General features: G+C 41.5%; 1 protein-coding gene across 1 annotated transcript in view; it reads left to right on the top strand.

The window, feature by feature from the left end:
• ADAMTSL3 (ADAMTS-like 3) overlaps positions 1–6,322 on the top strand; it is a 465,021-nt gene that overhangs the window by 163,495 nt on the left and 295,204 nt on the right. The gene's annotated exons all lie outside the window — the stretch shown is intronic.

Raw genomic sequence — 6,322 nt, 5'->3', positions numbered from 1 at the left:
GTGGCCTCACAAATGCAGTTACTTAGGTTCTCTAATGAAAGGGAGTAATATACACAATTTCTCTTTGTATTTAATCTGCCAAAGCTGAAAGCAATTGTTGCTAAGCTAGTTTTTCCTAAGGTTTGTAAAATTCATAGTGAAAGGCTGTGAATATTGCCAAATTATATATTTTTATAAGTAAAATTAAGATTACTCTAAAGAGGAGCTCTGGTAGCGTAGTGGTTACGAATCGGGCTGCAAACCTTAAGGTCAGTGGTTCGAAATTACCAGCTGCTCTGCGGGAGAAAGAGGAGGCTTTCTACTCCCCTAAAGATTTACACCCTCGGAAACCCTTTACAGGGTCTCTGTGGGTCGGAACCAACTCGACGGCACTTAACAACAACAACAACAAAAGAGAAGGTAGAAAGCAACTTCTGAGAGCTATCTGTTTTGCAAGACCACTCCACTATTTACCGGAACTGTGTCAAGCGGCAAATCGAAGCTATCCTCTACCCTCAATCACTCCCAGCAGTTACCGACTTGATGGCACCTAACAACAACAACAACATCCTACCCAGACCCACTGCTTCTTTTATCTGTGATTCCTATTCATTTCTGTGTATGACACCACAATTCTCCATGCCATCTTCCTGTAGTCCCATCATCGTCACTGAGTTTCTTTTTCCATGTGTCCTCTATTTTCAGCCCCTTTATCTTGTCTTTCACATTGTTCTCTTCTCTTCCTTCCCACAACTACCTTTTCACATGAAGACTAGACCTAGCTGCCTAGCCAATTGTTCTTCCTTTCTCCCCTTCCTGTGCACTGTCTTATTTGATACTGCCTGTTGACTAGTCTTCCGAAGCTCAAAGTGTGTAACTCAGTTCTTCTATCTCATGTACTATCGATGTTGTTGTTAAGTGCTGTTGAGTTGGTTCCGACCCATAATGACCCTGTATAGTGTTTGCAAGAAGTGACTTTGAACTGCCGACCTTGTGGTTCAAACAACTTTGCAGTCCAGCTCATTACCCACAGCACCACACCAGGACTCCAGTTTACTTCTAGGCTCTTCTACTAAATGTTATCAATAGTTATCACTTATCAATACTATTGTGTGTTTTTTTATTTTACAAGTTTCTGACAATGAGCATTTATAATTAAATGAAAACATAATTGCCATTGAATGAAATGGATTCCGAGGGTGGAAGAGAGCACCTTGGACGAGGTGATACTGTGACCTTGAAATTTTGAAAAGTTGAGTAAGAGTTAGTCAGTCTGACAAAGATGAGGAAGGGACCCATGAGCAGGAGGAAGAGCACTGGTGTGGGCATTAACAGAAGAATGTTTGAGGATCTATTGATTCATTCTACAGGGTTGAGGTGAAAAATGCACTATGGGACAATGATAGAAAATGAGTGCAGAACTGTAGGTAGAATAAATCAGAACCAATTGTCATCTCCTGGACTCTGCCTTATGGTGACCCCATGTGTGTTAGAGTAGACATGTGTCCCATAGGTTTTCAGTGGCTGGTTTTTCCGTGGCTTTACATCTGAGGTGTCTCTGGATAGACTCAAACCTCAAATCTTTCCGTTAGTGGCTGAGCGTGGTAACCATTTGCCCCACTCAGGAACTGGTAGTATACTGGATTACAAGCTGGGCTGATAACCATAAGCTCAGTAATTTGAGTCTGCCAGTTGCTTTGTGGGAGAAAGATGAGGCTTTCTGCTTCTATAAAGATTTACAGCCTTGGAAACTTTATACAGGGTCACTATGGGTTGGAACCAACTCCACGACACACATCCACCAGCCACCACCACCAGGAATAACTTGAGTTGGAGCCAACTCAACAGCAACCTAGTAAATGCCAACCATGATCTAAGCTTTCCTGTATTATCCCATGATAAACCAGGGAATATGTACAGTCATCCCATTTTGTTTATAAGCAAACTGAAAGTTGAATTGGCTAAGTAATTTTCCCAGGTTGCCTAACTAGAACATGGTGAGAGAGCCGAAATGGTAACCCAGGTAACCTAACTTCACAATATATTTTCTTAACCATTGAACTATACTGATTGTTTTTAAGTGCTGTCGAGTCGGTTCTGGCTCAGAAGTGACCCTATATAGGGTTTCCAAGGAGTAGTTGATGGATTTGAACTGCTGACCTTGTGGTTCATAGTCTAGCGCTGATCCTACAGCACCACACCAGGAAACTGAACTAATACTCTTGGTTATATTGCTATGGGTGTCATTGAAATTTGTAACTTTAAAAAAAGCATGAATTATACTGCCCAGGGAGGGAAATGTTGGGGTGTGGTCACAGGGGGTGACAAGGGCTGTTGTAAATTGAAGAATACAACATGCTCATTATGAAGGCATCAGCCATAGATAAACCCGACAGCATTTTCATTTGTCAGCAGAAGCCTAGAATCTGGATTTTAATGTGATATTTCCAGTTTTCAAAAATGCCTTACTATTGATGTTTTGTCCATTAATAAATTCCATGCCTGTATGATATAAGAGATCCTGGTGTGGTGCTGTAGGATAAGTACTAGACAGCTAACCGCAAGGTTGGCAGGTCAAACCCACCAGCTGCTCCTCAGAAACCTAGCCTATACCACGGTATACAGGGTCGCTATGAGTTGGAACTAACTTGATGTCACTTGACAACAACAAATGCTACGACGGTAGTTCTGGTGTGATGCTGTAGGATAATCACTGGACTGCTAACCTCAAGATTGGCTGTTTGAACCCAACAGTTACATCGCGGGAGGAAAGATGAGGCGTTCTGCTCTTGTAAAGGTTTACAGTCTTGGAAACCCTACACAGGGTCTCTATGAGTCGGAACTGACTCAACAGCACTTAAAACAACAACAGTATGATTTAAGGAGCCTTGGTGGCATTGTGGGTTAGGTATTGGGTGGCTACCTTAAGGTCTGTGTGGTTCAAACCCGTGTGTTCCTCCGGAAACTGATGAGGCTATCTGTCTTAGAAATCCTATGTAGGGTACTATGAGTAGGAACTGACTCAATGTAGTGGGTTTAGGTTAAAAAAAAATAACACTGATATAAGGATCCCTAGTGGCTCAATGATTAAGCGTTCGGCTGCTAAACAAGAGGTTGGCTGTTTCAACCCAACAGTGGTTCACAGAAGAAAGACCTGGAGATCTGTTCCTATGAAGATAACAGCTTCGGGAAACCAGTGGGGCAGTCCTACCTCTGCCATATAGGGTCACTATGAGGTGAAATCAACTCCACAGCACATAAGAACAATAAGGATGTAGGACAAATTTCTCTATGGTTGTGGTTCTCTAGGTGGCACTAACGGTTTGCTCTTGGCTACTGACCTAGAGGTTTGTGGTTCGAACCTACTTAGCAGCACTTCAGAAGACAGCCGTGGCGATCTGCTTCAGTAAAGGTGACAGTTTACCCTGTCACCCATGGGGCAGTGGGGGATAGAGTGGATTCACCGGTAATGGGTTCATTGTTTGTTTTGTTGTTGTTGTTATCCCTGTAGATACAAAATACCAAACCTATTGAGGCCGAGTTGATTTTGACTCATTTGACCATATAGTACAGAGTGGAACTGCCACATAAGGTTGTCAATACTGTAAATCTTTATGGAAGCCGACTGTCAACATCTTTTGCTGTAGACCAACATGTGGGCTGGAACCTGTAAGTTAGCTTTTGGTGAACTGTCAAGATCTGAGCTACTGTTCCACTGGACTGTCTGTAGTAGCTAACAATCCCTAAAGCTCAGTGATTTATGCCAACCAAAGATTTTTTTCCTCACAAATGTCCCTTGTCCAACTTGGGTCTACCGGATATCTGCTCATTGAATCTCCCAAAGACCCAGACTGAAGAAGACTTCATTTAAAACACAATTTTCCCCATAATCACTGTAACAGTGGGAAGTAGAATAAAATGAGTCACACACTAACCCTTAAAACATGTTACAGAAGTGACACCGATCACTTAGATTCAAATTCATTCATTGGTCAAAGGCAGTTGGTGACCACCGTAACTTCTAAGGGGTGACGAAGGGCAGCTAACCCTGGCTGGAAGGAGAAGCTAAAGGCTTATGAAAATCCCTAAGGAATACCACAGCTCAAGTGTACTCTGATGTTTAGAAAATTCTCTAAGTAGAATCTAGTTTTCAAAGTTCTCAAAACAGAAAAGTTATTTAAAAAAAAAAAAAATGGTGCTTGAAAGATTAATTTTGACTTCTCTGGAAAACTCAAGTTTTTACTTAATTTGGAATAATCTCACTAGTTTAAAAATTCTCTATCTGTTGTTGTTAGGTGCCATCAAGTCATACCGACTCATAGCGACCCTGTGCACAACAGAATGAAACACTGCCCGATCCTGGGCCAACCCCACAATCATTGCTATGCCTGAGCCCATGGATGCTGCCATTGTGCCAATCCATCTCGTTGGGAGTCTTCCTCTTTTTCTCCTACCTTTCACTTTACCAAACATGACGTCCTTCTCCAGGGACTGATCCCTCCTGATAATGTGTCCAGAATATGAGAGACTAAGTCTGGCCATCCTGGCTTTCAAGGAGCACTCTGGCTGTACTTCTCTATCTGTTATTGTTGTTGTTAGGTGTCATTGAGTCAGTACTGACTCATAGCAACCTTACGCACAGCAGCGAAACACTGCCCGATATATCAATATTTCTTTGCAGGAACTGTGAAAAAAATCATGGCTAAGATGATTTATATATGAATTTTTCTTTAAAAAAGTATTGCTCATGTGTTTTAAGTGTTTATATTATCCCCTAACTTGTGTAACTGAGTCCTGATATGACACTATTGGATAAGCACTGGACTGCTAGCCACAAGGTTGGTGGTTCAAACCCACCAGCCACTCCTTGGAAACCCTGTAAGGTGTTACTTAACAACAGCAACAACAAATCAAAAGGATTAGAATTATTTCTTATAATTAATTTCTTCTCTGTAGTACTTAACACTGTAGAAGATAGGTTATTTAATAGATTCTAAGAACTTTTACTGATCTATTTATTAATGAATAGTTTTAAAAATCATTAGGGTCTTAGGGGTGTCACAGAAGTTGAAAACACTCAGGAAAGTTTTAAAATCTTTGCTGGTGATTATGATGGAATCTGAAGGGCAAAATTCAGTAGTGCCTCCTTCATAGGGTAGAAACCAGAAGGGCATTCTAGTTTTTACCCAATGTCACAAGACAACCAGACGTTCTTTTCAGAGATCGTTTCTCTGTGATGTTTTTTTAGTTTTCACATGCTTTATTTGGCAGTAGGATTTGGATGAATTGTAGCTTTAAAAATATTATGAAATGAATACAAGTGCTCAGGGAGGTATTCAGTTGCCCAAGATCTTGTAAGGCTCTAAACACTCTTCAAAACAAGCCCATCCTCGCTTCTCAACCCACACCCTTCCTGGATGACCAGATAGAGGGCAGTTCTCATTCTCATGAAATGCTAAGTGCTCAGGGACGGGAATGTGTGAGGACAGAACTTGGCCCAGAAACAGGCTCTCTATAATTTAATAGCAGAATTACTCCCCTTGGAGTTACTCATTGATTGAATCCCAACCATGCAAGTGCGTTTCCAAAATCAATCACTCTTAAGTTGTTCCACATGTGCTTGTAAACATACACGTGTGACCTCTGTAACTGGGTTCTTCATTGTCTAGCCCTGGTGCTAAAGGTGAAGAAGGTGGGACATGCACGTTTAGATTCTGGTGTCAGATGACCTGGGATTCAGTCTCACCACTACCACTGCATGTTGTTAAGTGCTGTTGAGTCAGTTCTAACTCATAGCAACCCTGCATCAGGAGTCCAAGCAGCAACACTATGTAAAAGTTGTGTCATTTTTGGTAAAAGTCATTTAACCTCAGTAACGCGCAGGTTCCTTGTTTGTAATATGGAGATAAACAGTATTGCCCATATCACAAGATGGCTGTGAACATTAATTGAAACAACATGCGTTAACATGCTTAGCACCATGTACATGGTAAGCTTCTCTATAAGTTAGCTATTATTGCTAATATTGTGTTACTGTTGTTGTTGTTGTGTGCCATTGAGTTGGTTCCAACTCATAGCGACCCTGAACAGTGCTTCTGAGGAGCAGCTCATGGGTTTGAACCGTCAACCCTGTGGTTAGCAGTCTGGTGCTTATCCTACAACTCCACACCGGATTGCTTAATCTTTGGGGGAAACAGATCTCAAAAGTCATTGGATTCAGCTACTAATCCAATAATTGAATCTTCTCTATAATTTTCTTGCCCCAAACTCTGCCAGTCCATGACTGAATACTTATTATTGGATACCTCTTACTGCTCAGACTTTCTCCTATCAAACCAGAGCT

Source organism: Chrysochloris asiatica, unplaced genomic scaffold (assembly GCF_000296735.1).
Source record: "Chrysochloris asiatica unplaced genomic scaffold, ChrAsi1.0 scaffold00156, whole genome shotgun sequence".
NCBI classification, from domain to species: Eukaryota; Metazoa; Chordata; class Mammalia; order Afrosoricida; family Chrysochloridae; genus Chrysochloris; species Chrysochloris asiatica.
The sequence above is the reverse complement of the archived record's forward strand: the minus strand, read 5'-3'. Positions and strand labels throughout refer to the sequence as shown.